General features: G+C 38.6%; 1 protein-coding gene across 1 annotated transcript in view; it reads right to left on the reverse strand.

Annotated features, from left to right (window-relative positions):
• IQCA1L (IQ motif containing with AAA domain 1 like) overlaps positions 1-19,780 on the reverse strand; it is a 1,829,164-nt gene that overhangs the window by 850,349 nt on the left and 959,035 nt on the right. The window lies entirely within an intron of this gene.

Raw genomic sequence — 19,780 nt, forward strand, 5'->3', positions numbered from 1 at the left:
CACAGTATAACAATGTGCATTGATAGAGCAGCATAGCTAAGGATGATATGTATAGCATATAAAGTCAACCTTTGTATTACTTGATATTTATATTATGCTAACCAGTACATTTCATTGAGCCAGGGATCTTTAACAGGGACTACCTAAGAAGAAAAGTTAAAAGTATAAATTTAAACAAAAAGCCAAATTTAGGTCAATTAAGTACCTAAATGGGAAGTAAATTATTCAGCAAAATCTCACAAAGATACAAGAAGAGTGTATATACACACACACACACACACACACACACACACACACACACACACACACACACACACACATGGATGCACGCACACACCCACACACACACACTCTCACACAGACACACATAGACACAAAGACCCCTGACTAGCTACTCTTGCACCCTGATCTGCTACTCAGATCCTGGCCTCTTGGAGCATAGTTTTTAAAATATTCATCTTATGTTTTTAAAATGTTCACCATCTATCAACACCTCATGAACCTTAAATTATAAAAGTTTAATTCCTACCAAGAAATTGGTTTTGTCCGGTGACTTTAATTCTTGCTACAAAACAGAATAGAACCATGGTAGACATTAAGTTCAAGGTCAAAATATTAATAAATAGTCAGATTGTGCCAGTTAGTTAGTCAGATAGGAAATTTTACTTATGCACTGTACTCTTTTTAGCAAGGAACCTCTGTGGACATTCTAATTGTTGGATATGCCTGGTTTGGTACATACCAAAGGGGCACTGTACTCAATGATAGGGATGAATGCTGAATACAGTGGAACAATGACTTCCTTGAACTTAAATGCCATGCCTTTGTTTATAAGTTTTGCTATATAGAATGATTTCCTGACCATTGTAGATACATGATGGTCACAGGCTACATTACTATCTATGCGTATCCCTAAGTCCCTGATTGCTGGATCAATCCTAAGGGGTGTGTTGTAAATATGACAGTTACCAGGGATGGATGACTTCCCACAGGATACTATTATGCACTTCTTGGCATTTAGATTTAGTCCATGGCTCTGACACCAGTTGTTTGTCTTTGTCAGCTCCTCCTGGAGAACATGTGTGTCAGTGTGAGATTCAATGACAGCTCCTAATTTGCAATCATCTGCTAATTTAGTCAGCCAGAGACCACTGACATTGGCCTTGATTTCTGAGAAGTAAATGCCAAAAAGGAGTGGTCCAAGGACTGATCCCTAAGGGAGTCTACTTGTGACTGGTCTCTTTGTAGAGATGGACTCCCCAATTCTAACTTCATGAGTCCTGTCTTTCAGCCAGTTGGCTATCCACTGGGTGACATACCTAACCTCTTGAGTTTGTCAACAATGCCTGAGTGAGGTATTGTGTCAAATGCCTTAGCCAGGTCAAGGTAGATAGTGTGAAAGATTTTGCCCTCATCCATTGCTTTGGTGACCTTCTCAAAGAAGTCCACCAGGTTGAGTAGACATGATCTGCCTTTGACAAAACCAAACTGGGTTGGGTCCAGTGTCTGGAGGTTTACTATATCTCTGTTGATCATCTCCATGATAATTCTTTCCATGGCTTTACATATAAGACTAGTGAGACTTATGGGTCTGTAGTTTCCAGGGACTGTAGATAGCCCACCTTTGTGCAGAGGGGTGACTGTTGCTTTTCTCCGTTCATGAGGCATGAAGCTTGTCTGGAGGCTACAATTAAATAGTAATTCCAGAGGTCCTGACAGCTGATCTTTTACTGGAAACATTTCTGCTTTACTAGCATGAACCTTTAAACTAGAGATTTTATAGAATGCCTAAACAATTACCTTGGCAGCCTTGATGTCTTTCCCTGGGTTTTCTTTACTAAAAAACAGTCATCTGTGAACATGAATATCTTAAATTATTCATCCATAAAATATCACCCAGATATGTGCTAATAATTCTGCTGCCAACAGAAAAAGTGGATCAAGGGATAAAGGCCATTCCTATCTTTTATGCCTTAAAATATGGGTATCACGATGTTGGTCTGTAATGTTGCAAGGGGGTATTGTATAGATCATTGCTGACTTTAAAATGGCAAAAGGAAGACTATAATTTTCTAAAATCAATCACAGACAGTCTCACCCACTATAAGCAAACATATTTTCAAAATATAGTAGTATGACAGAGGATTGGCTAGCCTTTTGTTGGAGTGTCTGTAGTGCGTAATTAGGGAAATTAAATTAACATACCACATTTTTTTTCGTAAAACCTGCTTGACCTGGATGGGTGATGATACTGAAAAACTGTTATACACAGATATAATTTATATTGTGTTTATAGTGGCAGACAGTTTCTGAATATCATCTGTTTTTCCTTGGGATGAAGTAACATTGAAAGGAAATTATTGGATTTATTCCGACACTCAAATGCTGATGATGATGCTGTGATTACATTTTAGCATGAAATGTTTAAGATTAATCACTTCTTCTTTGGGGATGGTTGCTGTGATTAAACATGACTTGATGTAAACAGTTTTAAAATAGATGGGTTTCTTATGTAAAGGCCAAGCCTACGATGTCAGCCTTTCAATAAAACTTTTAGACTTTTTATTTAGTGCAAGGCTGAGTGCTATTTTGGCTCATCTGTATAAACATGTAATTTATTTATTGCTGTAGTAGAATCTAACATCAAAGTCTATCATTTAATTTTTTTATTTTTGATGATGAGTGCAGTGTCCTTCTCCTTGATTTCTTTATCTTTCAAGGAAAACAATGCAGCAACTATCTGATGTGCAAGATGCTCGATGTTCTACCTGCCAACCCTCCAACCAAAGAAATGGTGACATACTGTCTAAAGACGTTCGAAGAATATTCGTCTCATGACTTCTAGATAAGAGGTAGGCAACTCCTGGCATTAGTGCTAAATACTGACATATGATTATTTTATCGGGCATTATAATAGGCATCAGCTTGATCGGTGACATCATAGCCTTATTTTTTGTATTTTTATGACTTTTTTTTTTTTAAATTGAGCATGTTGAACAATTGTAAGCAATGGCAAATAGAGTTAATTTATTTAAAATATATGTGATGTCTGAGCATTCTGTGCATCTTTCCAACAGTTTGTCTGCCCATCACTCGAACATCCTGGAAGAACGGAAGTTGCAATTTTTGCCATTCTTTTTAAAAAAGACTGCCTGCCCTGTTCTGAATAATATCCAGAGCCACAGTCTGTAAATAAATGTGATTTTGGTTGTTGTTTTTTTAGTGCGATTTGATCTACAACTATCAAATATCATCATGATTTCAGAAGGGGCACTCAAAAGCTTCCTCAATACAGGGAGTCAACATTACTGAAAGCAACTAACAATCAGTAGAACTGACAACTCCCCAGAGGTAGTACACATATACTCTGAGTTGGGGGGGGGGTCCTCCAGATACTACATAAACCCAGCGAATACCTCCACTGCTTAATAATTTCCTGTGATTTGCAGTTCCTTAATAAATAGTAGGATCACTGCAGTCACGATTGCTGATGTAAGCTGCATTGGAGTGCTTCTATGTATGAAGGCATTCTTGCCCTTTGGATAAGATATAAATACAGAAACAAAAAAGTCAAGTGGAATTATTTTCATCGTCCTTGCATTCTGACTTGCTGGCATGTCTTTTCTGATTTGTGAGGCCATAAAAGAGTTTTGTGTTATTGGTGATCGAGCAGGATTCTTATGAAGGAATTATTCTTTAAGTTCTAACACTTTGATCTCTTGTGAATCTGGATGATATGGCCAAAAACGTATTTAAGGTCAGGACTGAAAACCCACTACTTATAAACCTCCTTATGTGTCTTTTCCATCTTTTTGCATCAAGAGAACTGATAAATTTCCATTTAGTGGCAGTGGGTGGTAGCCTTTTCTGTATAGGTTGGGGAACACACTAAAGATTCCTGCATGTAGTTGTTTTATTGGCAAGAGGGTTATTAATCAGCTTACTTTGTTTATAGTGTCTTTATAAATTCTGCACAACTGAGTGTCCCTTGTCTCATTTCTATAAAGTGAAATACTTTTATTGCATAATCAGACTTTTATAGGCTGTTTAAAGTACACTGCTGTTATAATGAATTACTTATTGCCTGTCCTAGTGCCTTTCCTTAAGTTTAAATTTATTTTCCATAGCATTGCACTTTGGACACTCTTTTTCTGTCATTTTAGGAGGACTGGGATGATCCATCTAGTGGCAGTAGGTGTTTGCCTGGTCTGTCAGAGTTGGGAAGCATGCAAAGGGGCTCTATGTGTAGTCTTTTATTGGGCAGAGGGCTCAGTAGTCAGTTTTCTGTATTTCCACTGCTGGTATAAATATGACACATTTGCACTTGCTGCTTTCCATGCAGGTGCTCTGTATAGATGCAAACATCTAGAAGCAAACTTTCCCTTTAGAACTGCCCATAAAGCAGTTCTTTGTAAAGCAGTAAATATACAGCAAATACATTGTACACTGACATGCTTAGAGCAGCTAGCTGCACATCAAGTGGCAATAATGTTAAATTTAGTATTTTAAAGCCTATTCTGTTTCCAAACCCCTCCCAAAAAAGCACCCTTAATGACCCCCATATACCACACTCTTGTAGCTCACCGATTAGAAGACCAGATAACATGGATATGCGATTTTCTAATTTCTCTAAAGCCAGCTTGGTGGATATGGGTATCTTTAACAATGTAGCAATTGTCTCATGTTTACTGGCAGCCACTTAGTCCTTAAAGTAATGGCTATAGTATGTGAGAGGTGTACATATAAAATGTCACTGGAAGCTAAACTCTCACATAGAAGTACACATTAGGTTGTCAATATCATGCACACAACACCCCACACATACACACACACACACACACACACACACACACACACACACACACACACACACACACACACACACACACACACACACACAGCACACAACACACATGTAGACAAGATATGCTGAGACACTTAGATGCATCTTCCTGAACAAAAAAGGCCTCTTAGAACACGCATCAGCAAAGATCATCTTCAGCAAATCCAAAAGCACTCAACAAAAGCAACACCTAACAACATACATACAACCTCGATCAGCGCAGCCCCAAATACAAAACCCATAGGGCAAGCAAACACCCTTCCCAGGACTCTAGTCACAGATGGCTCCAATGTAAGACATACTGATGCTTTTCTAACCAGGCTGAACAAGGAGAAGATAAGTGTTAGCTGCCTATCAGGAGCCAGGATCAGCCAAATGACACATCCACTCAAGTCACTGCACAACAGGTGCCAGTATGTTTTCATCATAGTCACATGCACCAATGAGATAAAAAAATCGAAGCAATATCATAACGATAAAAACCCTAACACCCTACTATAATATAAGCAACTCTGAAACTCAACAAAAAAACTAATAACAAAAGATCGCAAAGCCCACTACTCCAAACTCCAGTCCCTCCACTCAACTAATCCCCAAAAATTCTGGGACTCTATCTCATCCATGCTTCATTCTGGCAACAATGACAACCCCTGCCTAGACGCCAAACTCTCCAACTTAGAAACAGCCAGTCAGTTCAACTTATTCTTCATAGACTGTATAGCTAAATTATCTTCCTCCTTCCCACCCCCCCTCAGACTCCACTCTCATCCCATCCACATTCCCAATCAGCAACCTTCCACCACACCTTTCTGCCTCAAGCCCATTCCTACAAGTACTTTCAAAAAACTTCTCCTCAAACTCAAACCCTGTTGCAATGCACCTGACAACCTCCCATCCACTTTCCTCAAACTATCTGCTGACAGCATTGTCTATCCCATCTCCATTCTTATAAATAGATCCATACAAGGATCATACGTCCCTTCTATCTGACACTACGCTTACATCATTCCCTTTCATAAAGGTGGCAAAAATACTGATACCATCAATTTCAGGCCTATCACCATCCTCTCCCCTTTCTCTATATTTCTAGAGAAAACAATACATACACAACTCATGGCACACCTAACACTAAACAATCTTCTCTTCCCTACACAACATGGCTTCTGTCCTGGCCACAGCACCATGAGTGCCCTCCTTTCTTTTCTCGAAACCATTAACTCTGAATGTGACTCTGGCAAATTCATATCATCACTATTCATAGATCTGTCAAAGTCTTTTGACACTATCTCACACAGCCTACTTATATCCCAACTCTCCACCCTACAACTCTCTCCCACCACCATGGCCTTGTTTTCAAGCTACTAATCCAACCGCAACAAGCTGTCCAATGGAAAACTTCTACCTCCCCCTTCCTTCCTACCCCTCACAGAAGTCCCACAGGGTTCAGTTCTTGGCCCACTTCTCTTCAACCTATTCATAAACAACTTTCACCAATCCATCCCACAATCATCTATCATCCAATATGCAGATGACAATCATCTGCTCAGCCTTCTCCCCTGCTGAACTCCTAGCAAAAACACAACTAGCCTTCTCCACAACCGAAACCTAGATGCAATCTAACCATCTGGCACTAAACGGAAATAAAACTAAACTAATGGTTTTCTCCCAATCCAAAAAGTCCATCACTGACAAAACTGCATTCACCATACTGAGCCAAAACAACACCCTCCTTGAAATCGTTCCCAACATCAAGCTCCTTGGCATCATTATTGATGGAGAACTAAAATTTGACACCCATATCCAATACACAGTTAAGAAAACACACCAAAAACTAGGCCTTCTTTACAGGCACAATCACTTCCTAAGCTTCTCTAATGGTCAAACTCTTGGATCCACCTTCCTTCTCCCCTCCCTTATATATGGTGCCCCTCTTTTCACCAATCTCAATCTTAGTCTTCGATCCAGACTCGAATCCTGCTACCACAAAATCTCCAAATTTGCAACCAATTCTAAAAACTCAACCCACGACTGCCACTCCCCCCACACTCTCAAATGGCTTGAACTACGCAACTACCTCAGTTACCTACAACTCACAATTACCCACAAGTTCATCTTCAAACCTACCGACTGCCCTACTCTCGCTACTTCCTTAAAACACTACATCTCCAACTGCTCACTCAGATCCAAAACCCAAAATCTCCTTCAGGTCCACAAACCTGCATGACCTCCCGGCCATCTACTGCTGTCCCACTCCTTAGCCAAACAGTGGTACTCTTTCCCTACACACCTTCATAACCTTCCCAACCTTACACAATACAAATCTCAGCTACTCTCATATCTTTCTTCCAAATGAGAATGCCCTTGTCACACTCCTACTTAAACCCCCTCAACCCCCCACACTATTTCTCCTTCTCTGCCTCTCAATGACTCATCCAGCTACCTCTAACATTACTTTATCCCTCCATAATCACCCCCGTACAATCTAACCTCTCTCAAAAATTTATGACACTATACTCTCCAATCTACTTCTAATATTATTTCATCCCTCCTAATATATCCCCCCATAAATATCTCTCTAAAATCTATGATACTGTACTCTCCAATCTCAATTTATACTATTACCCTCTCCTTGCATATTTCCTTCTCTTAACCTACAAATAGCTAACAGCTATGTTTAAACCTACAATTGTGTTATAACTTTAATGCTTCACTTTATGTTAAATATTGAAAAGTCTGCATTGAATTATTGTCTTCTTTTTCATAACAATGTGACAACCCATTTGTAAATAAATGGAACTTATTTGAAACGTGTTACTAAAATGGAAATTATTTGAAATTTGTTTAATGAACTGTATAGACTATAACTTTTGTAAAAGTAAATGTAACTTGCAACTCTTGGAGCTTTTCTCTCCGGGCTTCTACTGAAAACGGGCTCTTCTAGGCCCAGTGGACTTCCCTGTTCATCAAAGTTTAAATAAATAAATAAATGAAATAGTCCATTTAGGTGTAAATGACCTGAGATGTCCCTCCTTCGACTACATTAAGAGAGATGTTATACATCTCTCTGACTATGTGTCTCAGGCTGGTGTGAGCCTAGCAGCATATTACCTTTACAAAGGATGATGCCATAGTACGAACAAATGATGATTGAATTTAACAACTGACTGAGTTTCTGCTATCATTCTAATTCAGTATTTGTCAGTATGGGAAGACATGGTTAATAGACCTTGTTGCTTTGCCAGGGATAGTCTGACCTGCCCCCTCTAGGCTTCAAATCCTGGCTAAAACTATATTCTTCCCCATAGAGCCTTTTTTAGGCAATGGCAAATTGACAAATCTACCAACATAACACAATTAATTCACCTGAACCTCAAGGTCTTAATGCTCAATCCCAGAAGCCTAAACAAAAAAGCTAAACTCCCTCCAAGCCCTCTTCACTCTGGAGAACATAGCTATATGTGAAGTTACCAAGACATGGTTTAAAATGTGCAAGGTTTCAGTACCTTCCAGACTTTTAGAACAGCAGCTGTACAGACAGAACTAAAGGTGGAGGTGTCTTGATATACATCAGTAACAAGCATATCTCTAGGTTGGTTAAACAGGATGAAGCTCTGCTGTTTTTCCACATGCAGATCACCATAGACAAAACCCTCTATTATATGCTAGCAAGCTATAGGTCACCCTCTATGTCCCATGAAACTCAATTCATACTTAAGTCCTTTGGAGATATTCACCATCCAACCTAACACCTTACTTATGGGGGACTTTAATTACTCTTATATAGACTGGGAATCCTACACAGCCATATATCTGCAGACGCAGAGATTCCCGGATTTCTTAAATACAAACACCCTCAACCAGTTAGTGCATAAGCCCATTAGAGGTTCCAAAATACTAGACCTCATACTAACATATATGGAAGAATGCTGCACCACCCCCAATGTCATGTCCTCCCTGGTAAGGTCTGACCATAAAGCTGTCTCCTTTAAATTCAAAATCAACTCAGTAACACCAGTAAACCCAGTATCAGCTACCTTTAACTAAGTGATAGTTTGTTAAAATCCTATGCCCTTCTAAATCCAGAGAGGCAGCAGCCTAGGCAGAATTGTACACAGAAACTCTGTACAACCATGTCAATGGCTACATAAAGGCTACTGTACCTATCAGAAATGAGCCTGAAACTAATTCCAAAAAACAAACCATCCTGGTGGTATCCCAGATTTAATAGTTTGCACAACAAAAGGAAAAAAAAAACATGGATAAAATCCTATAAAGATAAGAACTCCATTTTCAACATAAACAAGCAGCTAAGAGGGCTAATTAAGTCCAATAACGCCAATTCTGAGGTCAAGATAGCCTCCCAAGCAAAAGGCAACTATAAGACCTTCTTCAGCTATGTCAGAAACCTCAAAGATAGCACACAGCAGTGTACTGAACTGGTGGTTAATGCTGTCACATCCAATGAGCGGGACAATCTAGGGGAATATGCTGGCTGAGAAATTCAGTTCCAACTTTACCCCCCCACTCATACCCAGACACCTCCCAAGAAACACCTTCAAATAAAACCCCTCCAACTACAGGTAGAGAGGATGTCCTGGCTGAACTCACTAAGGCCAAGAGCACAGTCTCAATGGGCCTCAATAATATCCCAATATGCCTCTTGAATTGACTAAAGTATAACCTATCAGGGCCACTGGACTTGTTATTTAACTACAGTCTTAAAACTGGCTTTGTGCCTTGAGAATGGAGAACTGCAATGGTCATCCCTCATCATAAGTGCAGACCATCAACAGATCCTAGAAACTACAGACCCATTAGTCTGACTAGTCTTATATGCAAAGCCATGGAAAGAATTTTCATGGAAATGATCAACAAAGACAATGGAGACCTACAGAATCTGGGTACATCCCAGTTTGGCTTTGTCAAAGGAAGGTCATGTGTACTGAACCTGATAGACTTCTTTGAGATGGTCACCAAGGCAATGCATGAGGGTAAAACAGTGGATACTGCCTATTTTGTCCTGGCTAAGGCATATGATACAATACTCTACTCTGGAATTGTTAACAAGCTTATGGAATTAGGCATAACCCCCAAATAACACACTGCATAGTCAGCTGGCTCACAGACAGGACCATGAAGTTAGGATTTGTGAGACTACCTCCTCAAAGAGACCAGTCACCAGTGGAGTCCCTAAAGGCTCTGTGCTGGGCCCAGTCCTCTTTGGCATCTACTTCCCATAAGTCAAAACTAATGTCAAAGGCCTATGGCTGACCAAGTGTGCAGATGATTGTAAACTGGGAGTAGTCACATAGTCTCCCCAAGACACTAAATCTAACAAGAGGGTCTTACATGGACAAATGATTAGTGTCAAAGCCATGGCTTAAACTCAATGCCAAGAAATGCATTATAGTTGCTTTTGGGAAGTCTGCCACCCCAAGAAACTCCATCATCAATAAAACCCCCTAAGACTCGACCTACTAGTCAGAGATCTGGGAACACATGTACACAGTAACTTGGCCTTTGGCCAACAGGTATCCAATGTGGTAAGGAAATCCTTCTTTGTTACTCAACTTATAAGTAAGTGCATGGTATCTAGGTCCAGGTAAATCACTGTACCGCTATACTCAGCCATATTCAGATCCATCATTTTGTGTAATGTCTCCTTTGGTATGTACCTGATCAGGCACATGTAGCAAGTGGAACATTCGCAAAGGCTCCTTACAAAAAGAATATAGGGCATAAATACCATGTCCTATGTGGAGTGCCTCAAAGAACTATCTCTATAATTGGTCTTCTATAGACTAATAAGAGGTGATCTATGCCTGGCATACAAGGCACCCTTCTGGTGAGCCTTTTGCACATCTACAAAACAAATAGCATCAGAACTATTAGATCTAAAGACCTAAAGTTTGCTTGCATTGTTGGACAGACATATGTATTTCAGAGAATTCCCTATCTCAAACCTGATAAGGGTGTGTGTGTGTGTGTGTGGGGGGGGGGTTGTAATTATGAGTAAGACCGATTATTAAATAAGATGAGCAGTTTGGTGCTTGATGAAAATTTTTATGAAGAGGTTTCACTTAATTACATCCATATTTGTTATAAAAGGATTGATTATATCATGAAATATATGGTTGATCAAGAACAAATTGGGCAAGTAGTATACAATTATTTACAGGTCAAATATCTGGTGGTGCCTTCCATTTTTGGAATTCCAAAGATTCACAAGAGCACTACCAATCCCCCTGTGAGGCTCATGGTTAATGCCAGTAAATCTAAAGTTAATCCACTAGCTAGGATGGAGACCGTGACCAGTTGCAAGAATTCTTACTGTTCTTCAATTCGAGAACTACAGTCCTCAAATTCTCTATGGAAATGAATTCTGACTCCATTAGTTATTTAGACATCAGAATCAGCAAAGATTACATCAATAGCGTATTCTTTTCTACCATCTATCGCAAACCTACATACTCAAACTCCCTTCTCCACTTTGAGAGTGGGCATCCTGTGCATCAAAAAAGATCCTTAGTTAGAGATTAGGGAGTGAGACTAGCCTGCATGGTTAGTAGGATGGAAGATTTCCAGAAGGAAAGGGATGTTTTATTGAGTATGCTTTTAAGAAGACGATATCCGAAATAATTTGTTACACCTTTGTTGGAAGAAGTTACTAAAAAGAGATTAGAGTGACATTTCTCTCCCTTATTAGAAATTGATATTACCAGATTGTGTGCACCGTTGGAGAACAGTAACAACACTACTGGTCATTTTCACAATGGGCTCATCCTCACATATACTCCACAGTTCCCATTGATTCAGGACATTGTTTTCAAAAACTGGTTCATCCTTAACAGTGATGAAAGCATAGATCAGAAGGTTGGTGAAGCCCCCATAGTGGTTTACAGAAAGGACACTAGCATCAAGAATATTCTTGAAAGAAATCCATCTAGTAGTACCACCGGTAGACTGGGAAAAATGACAAAATGTGGGCAGTGCACAGTGTAAGCACATACTAGAGGGAGACAGGGTTTTACTCAAAGGTTATGGATGGGTTAGATTATTTCAGAAACACAATTGTGGCAGTAAAAAAGTCATTTGTGCCAGCATTTGTCAGACTTGTTCGTGCTTCTATATTGGAAAAAACAAAAATGCTTTTAGAACTCGCATTTACCAACATGTTTATGATATAGACAAATGTAACATCACAAATGCATTAGCCAAACATATTAAACTTCACCCAGGTCACTATTTCAAGTTTATAGTTCTTGAACAGATCATCATAGACGAAAGGGGTGGCCCTATTGACCATATGCTGGAGGATAAAGAACTATTATGGCAATTGAGGGTCAATGCCACCACTAGCCCAGGGTTTAATGATATGGTCTCACTTAGCAGTTTTTTAAAATTAAAAGTAGACATCTGCATTTAAATATTTAATGTCTCTTACAACCATGACAAGAATGTTATTGGTTTTATTTATTCTTGGTTTTGAAAATATATATAAAGAGATATAACATCTATGGTAAAAATTTACATGACTTGTTAGTAAAATGCATTAAGGGAGCCTGTACCTTTAAATGTGGATGTACATTCTACAAGTGTTTTTTTAATTGATTTATTGCACTGGTTACATAAGACTCTGAGTGTAACTTGATTTTATTCTGAAGAAGTCATAGTTAAAAATTGACGAAAGTGCTGAAATAAAATTTTACTTTTTCCTGGTTGTCCAGTTCGCTTTGAATTTTCTTAATCCACTAGCTAAATATTTAGATACAAAACTTAAAAAATGGTTGGAGCCTTTCAGGCATTTATGCTGGGATTCGTGGGACTTTCTGTTAAAAGTAAAGGGTGTAGGTTATTCTGATGATTACACCTTTGTCACCACTGATATCAAAAAATTATTCAGTGTTGTAACACACACCTTTGGCATTGACTGGTTGCATGAATTCTTAATAGAGTCTACTGACCTTGATAACAATGAGATAAATACTATGGTCACCTTGATGGAGACAGTGTTAGAGTATAATTTTGTGTATTTAGAAGGACAGTATTTCCAGAAAAAGAAAGGTGTGGCAATGGGGGCCTCTTGTGCCCCCACTTTCACTAATATTGTGTTAATTCAGTGGGAGAAAATGTGTCTGTTTAATCCGCACCATGGAGACTTTGCATCCGTTACTTGGATGGCATTTTATTGTTGGGGATAGACCTTAGAGTGAGAAAGAACCTTTTATTAACTATCTAAATACTTCCACTGATCTATTTTTAGATTTACTCACACTGTTGATTGGACAACAATAAGCTATCTAAATGTACAGATTAGAAAAGATGCAAAAAAAATCTTTGCCTGGTAAGCAACATGTACAAAAACCTACATACTCTAATGGGTCATTACATTATTCTTGTAATCATCCTGATTATCAAAAGAGAGGTATTGTAAAGGGGAAATACTTTTGGTTAGCCAGGATGGTTTCTGAAAATTACCAGTTTGTTTCTGAAAGTAATAGGTTGGCTGGGATATTTGCCACAAGAGGTGATCCTGAAAAACTTATTCAGGGCACCCAAAATAATATTGTTCAAAGAAGGATGGACAGGGCAATACAACCATTATTAAAAGCTAGACTTAACAACATTAATGAGATGTATCTTGACAGCAATAAGGTGAATAGTTACAATACTTTGTCCTTTTTGGTCAATTATTCTAGTGAGGCCCACATGATAAGAGAAGTGTTATTTAAAAACTGAAACATTTTCTCTTGTTTTGAGGGTTTAAGAAACAAGCTGGGTATGAGACCTCAAAACAGCTACCAGAGAGGGAAAACTTTGAAGAATATTTTAGGAAGGGAAGAAGTTCCTAAACAGATGATAAGCAACAAAGCCAATGCTACTGTAAAATGTGGGTTTTGTAAACAGTGTAAGTATTTGCTGGAAGGTAACTCAGTCACTGTAAATAAAACTAAGTTGAGGTCAACATGCTATTGTAGATGCAATACTCATGGGGTTATTTACCTTGCTTTGTGTGCTAAATGTGACAGATTTTATGTGGGAAAAAAAACAAAGAAAGTTTAAGGAGCACATCTATGAACATTGTCTTGATATTAAAAAGAACAATGTCAAAAACTCCTTAGCTAAGCATGTAAATGAAAACCCTGATCATCTTTTTAGTTTTTTTGGGCTTGAATGCATCATTAAAGATCCTAGGGTTGAGCCCTGAGAGGACCATACTGGGAAAGAGAGTTGCTATGGCAACTCAGATTAAACTCCACAGTTCATCCAGGTCTCTATTGCTAGTGTGCTAAGATTAAAGTCTTATTCTGTGTTAATATGTTGCTGAGTTTTAAATTAACAGGTATATGGATTAGGTTTTTAACTTAGATCTTTGGTGCATAATTTATGACATTTGATATGTTTATTTTTGTATTTTTAAGTATGTATTTTTTGTCCGATCATATGAAGTTACTAGGCTAATGGCCTTAGGGCCCTTACAAGCCTAGCAAAGTTCTACCCTTATTTCCATGATCAGCACCTATTGCCTCTTGCCAAGAGGGACACAGGTGTTACCCCCGGGGTGAATTTATGGTTATCCATCCAATCGTCCAGATTGCATTTGAGAAGAGCCGAAAAGGTGCTCTGTTTGACTTGAAGTGGGGGTCTGTTCCAAAAGTGTGGTAACCTCTGGGAGACAAATCTGTCCCTCCAGCAGGTTCTATTAATGTCACATACCAGGTTAAGGTCTTTAGAGTGAGTAACTCATGTACCATGTGACTTATGGAGAAGCAGCATTTTCAATCAAGTAGGGTCAGAGATTGCTTTATATGTAAGGCAGATATTGTCTCGGAGTAAGCTGTATGAAAATGAATAAACTGACAGTGATTTCAGACAATCCACATAGGACAGATGCTGAAGTCCTTAATTTTTCCTTGTGAGGAACCTTTGTGGTCTCCCAATTGCTGCACGTACTTGGAAAGGTACATACCAAAAGGGGCATTGTACTCGATTATTAGCCTGATGAGGGAAGAGTACAGGGAGGTTATAACTTATTTTTGCTGTAGGTAATGCTCTCACGTATGACATGAGAAATATAGAATGCCCTTCTTACCACTGTGGAGACATGGTGATCAAAGCTAAGGTTGTTGTCAACCTGTGTGCCCAGGTCTCTCACCACTGAGTGTGTACTTAGGGTGTTGCTATTGATGTGGTAGTTAGCAGGAACATTGCTCTTACCAAAAGGAGTGATAATACATTTTTTTACATTGAGTTTAAGGCCATGACTTTGGCACCAGTCATGTGTTTGTGTAAGACCCTATTGTAGGATGTTGAGATCATTTGGAGATTCTATGACCACTCCCAGTTTGCAGTCATCAGAAAACATTGTTAGCCATAGACCTTTAGTTTTTGCTTGTACTTTGGAGAAATGGATTCCAAACAGTAGAGGTCCCAGCACTGATCCCTGTGGAACACCACTGGTTACAGGTCTGCTGTTGGAGGTGGATTCCTGTATTTTGACTATATGTCTTCTATCAGTAAGCCAGTTAGTGACCCATCTAATGATATAAGGGTTGATACATAGCTAGGTGAGTTTATCAATGATGCCTGAGTGGTGGATAGTGTCAAAAGCCTTAGCTAAGTCTAGGTAGGTTGTATGCACAGATTTCCCCTAGTCCATGGTCTTAGTGACTGTCTCAAAGAAGTCTACCAGGGTTAACAGGCATGATCTCCATTTGACAAATCCAAACTGAGTAGGGTCAAGTATTTGGAGATGACCTATATCATTGTTGATAAGGTCCATGATGATTCACTCCATGGCTTTGCAGGTAAGGCTAAGTTCCCAGGGTCAGTGGAACCACCACCTTCATGCACGGGAACGACAGTGGCCATTTTTCATTCAGCTGTGATGAAGCTGGTGCTCAGACTATGATTGAAAAGAGTGCTCAGTGGCATTGCTAATTCTTGTTGGAGCCCATGTAGGATGCATCCAGGGATGTTATCAGGTCCCATAGATGCTGTGTTTTTGCTATTTGTTTTCATTGGTTGTGTGATCATGTGACATAGAAAGAGGGATATTTAAACTCTGAATAAGTTAGTGGGAATGATTCTGAAGAAGTCTATAATATAGCAGATGAAATTGCTTAACCTTTCCTGTGTTTTAATAAATTTGTGGATTGTAGCTGGAGTTTTAGCTGTTTTCCTTGGTGGTAGATCATATTGTGTTTGAGTGATTTGTTGGTTCTTGGGTTTTGTTGAGAAATCTTGGAATGCTTATGTCGTTCCCCAGGTAAGGAAGAAACAGGAAAACATTGTGGGTTCTTGTTCAAGGAGCTTTATTATATACAAGCACATCTTAAATGAAGTTAAGTAACTTTAACTTATAAACAAATTAGCTATCATGTACATAGATGTTAACACTCTGGCTGTACCTTCAAAATGGCACTGAAGATAACACATGCTTGGTATTTATATTCACACACAGACTTAGAAATGCTTCTTAAAGGTACAGCACACTTGTTATTCTGCATCCTCCCTCTTTGAGAAATTAGTCAGTCATTCTCACTGGAATTAATAAATATGCAATTTACACAGGAATAATTTTCATCATCCAATTATACAACTATGTCCAAGTTGCTCTGTATTTCACACTGGGCTTTGAGATGCGACCATATTGTGTAACATAAAATGTAGGATCTGGTTTAGCAACTGGAATTTTCTTTGCCAACTTTTCAGTCTTAGGAACCTTGGGATCATCTGCCGGAACAGTATCAGGAGTCAAGACATGTTCAGAAACAGAAATATCATCTGAATTGCTCTGAAAGTTACAGTCTTTGTCATAGCAACAATGTTATGATGTCAGCTCTGCTACAGGAAGAAGATATCTGTGATTTCTCCTGTATTCCTCACCCTCGGTTTTGACAAAATAGAATCTTGGCTCTGCACATATACTTGTTACTTGACCAATCCGGTCAAAGCCTTTCACTGTTTGTAGCCTCACTGTCTCTCCTTCTTTCAATGGATGAAGAAACCTGCTCAGTTTGTCATAGCTGAATAACTGGGTTCTAATGGCTTCATTGTTTTCAGCTTTAGGCCTCAATAAACTAGAACTGATAGGCAATGTTGTTCTGGTTTTCCTGGATAGAAGTCTCTGAGCAGGTGAACCAAGTATATCATCATGGGGTATATTTCTGAGATTGAGTAAATTAAAAAAAATCAGTATTATCACGCTTTGACTTCTCAAGCAATTGCTTTGCACTCTGTACTGCATGTTCTGCAAGTCCATTTGATTGCAGATACTCTGGACTACTAGTAACGTGCACAGTTCTATTCTCTTGCAAATTTCTGAAACAATTGACTGATAAATTGGCTACTAGTGTCAGAAAGTAATTTCTGTGTACTATGGACTGAGAAATGGCATTTCAACTTAGTAATGACTGTAGTAGAAGTTAGATTAGGTAGCAGATCGATCTCAAACCAATTCAAATAAGAGTCTACCAGTACTAAGTAATGTTGACTGTTCCACTCGAATATGTCAGTAGCTACAATTGACCATGGTAGCTCATGGATTTGACTTAGGTGAAGTGGCTCTTTCTGCAAATGCAGTTTAGTACTATTACACACTGAACAGTAAGAAAGTGCACTATCAATGTCTTTCACAAGAGAAGTCCAAAATACAAGTCCTCTCGTTCTCCTCTTAGTAGATTCGGAACCTGGGTGACAACGATGTAAAATCTGGATATATTCTTGTTGTAAGGAAGCAGGAACAACAATCTTTTAGAACCTTTGAAAATAGTGCCATCTTACATCAGCAACTCATCTCTGTAAGGAAAGTAAGGTTGCACATCGGGTGGTACACTAGATTGCTTTGACGGCCATCCAACACTGATGTAGTGATTGAGCTTTTGCAAAACTGGATCAGTCATTGTATGATCTCATAGCTAATCAAGTCTTGTGGTAGAAGAATTATGCACTTCCATGACATCAAAGTCAAAATTCTCTGCATCAAGCTATTCCATTATATTTGAGACCTGGATAAGGTATCAGCCAGATAAAGAAGTTTGCCTTTCGTATAGACTATTTGATGTTATACTTTTGCAATTTGAACATCATTCTTTGTAATCTCACTGGAGCTGAATGCATAGCCTTCTTTAAAATAGTAACCAAGGGTTGATGATCAGTTTTAATCTGGATATCTCAACCACAGATATAATCATGAAACTTGGAACATGCAAACACTATTGCCAAAAGTTCCTTTTCAATTTGAACATACTGCATTTCTGTCTGGGGAAGTGTTCTAGATGTACACACATACAAAGAGGACACTATCAGTTATTTAGATGTGAAATTGGTAAGGGACACTGTACGTAAAGGCTATTTAGCTAAAATTTTCAGGAAGCCTACGTATTCCAACACGTTTTTGCACTTTTCCAGTTGTCACCCGTTCCATCAGACGAAATCTGTCCTAAAGGGACAGTTGGTAAGAGCAGCTGGAATTACATCTGAAGACACATCATTTGACGATGAATGCATCTTGTTGAAGCACATGTTTATGAGTCGTGGTTACCCAGAATCATTAGTTGATGAGGTGGTAAGAGAGGTTTGTAGTAAGAGACTATAAGGTATTTTTAATCCCATACTTACCGTAAAAGAAGGAGATTTAGTATTGGATGTGGAAGAAGAAATGAGTGTGGTGGTGCCCAGTACAAGTTCACCACCAGTAGTCGTGAGCTCAACAGGTACAGACTTGGTTTGTTACAAGAAGAGTTTTATTACCCCTTTTACTTTGGAAGCAAAGTTCATTAGCAACATCCTTAGAAGAAATTGGCACTTATTGACCTTTGAGAAAGATTTAGTAGAGAAATTAGGTGACAAACCAGTTATTATTTTTAGAAAAGGTAGAAATCTAAAAAGTATCATGGAAAGTACGATTATGAAACCCACTAGAACAGAGGGCACATACAAATGTGAGGCATGTAATTATTGTAAATTCATTTCTACTGGGTCTAGTTTCACAGTGATTCGACGCATGTTTAAAGCCAGAGGCCGGTACAGTTGTAGTTCTAAATCAGTGGTTTACTTGGCTTCCTGTCAGTCATGTCCGGCTTTTTATATGGGCAAAACTGACAGGAAATTAAAAGAAAGGATTTATGAACATACATACCATATAAGGAAGAAGAGTAGTACCAATGCCCTAGCGAGACACTGTAACGTGAATCCTACCCATGCTTTTTTGTTTAAAGTGATAGATCAGATAGTGGTTGATGAAAAAGGTGGACCACATCAGTTACTGTCAGAGAAACGTGAACTTGTTTGGCAGCTTAGGCTGAATTCCTACACTCCCCCTGGTTTAAATGAGGTCACATCTTTGACTTGTATTTTGAAGTTGAGAAGAATATTGAGGTGACACATACAGCATTTCATTTCATGTTATCAAAAGGTAGCAACTGTTGTAGTTTATTCCTGTTTTTTGTCTTGAGTTCCTTTGCACATTTTTATAGTCTAGTACTAAAAATTTGTTTTTAAATTTTTCAACATTTTTAGAACACAGATCCTCTAAGGTTTTAAAACATAGTTTACTGTAAGTATTTGTACTTTTAGGTATTTGATACCCTGTCCATAGTTATTGACATTTTTGCTTCAGACACTGCCACCTGTTGGTGTTGTGAGCAGTAGTCTGTTGTTATATTTGTACTCATTTTATACTTATTATTATTATTACGTTCTTTTCTTCTTTTACACTCCAAGCATATATTTAAAATTATGTTTTCCTACATTTATGTTTTTCATTCAGCATTTCTGTTCTTTATGTTAGAGTACAGTTTTGCATTTTGTTTTTTCTAAAATGAAAGTTTTAAACAGAAGTTTTAAATGAATGATTTTATTTTGCTGGGTGGTGGTGCTGCGGTAGCGTTGTCACCTCACAGTAAGATGTTATCCTGTTCGATTATCCGCTAA

Source organism: Protopterus annectens, chromosome 3.part1 (genome assembly GCF_019279795.1).
Source record: "Protopterus annectens isolate FY-2018-M chromosome 3.part1, PAN1.0, whole genome shotgun sequence".
NCBI lineage: Eukaryota > Metazoa > Chordata > Ceratodontiformes > Protopteridae > Protopterus > Protopterus annectens.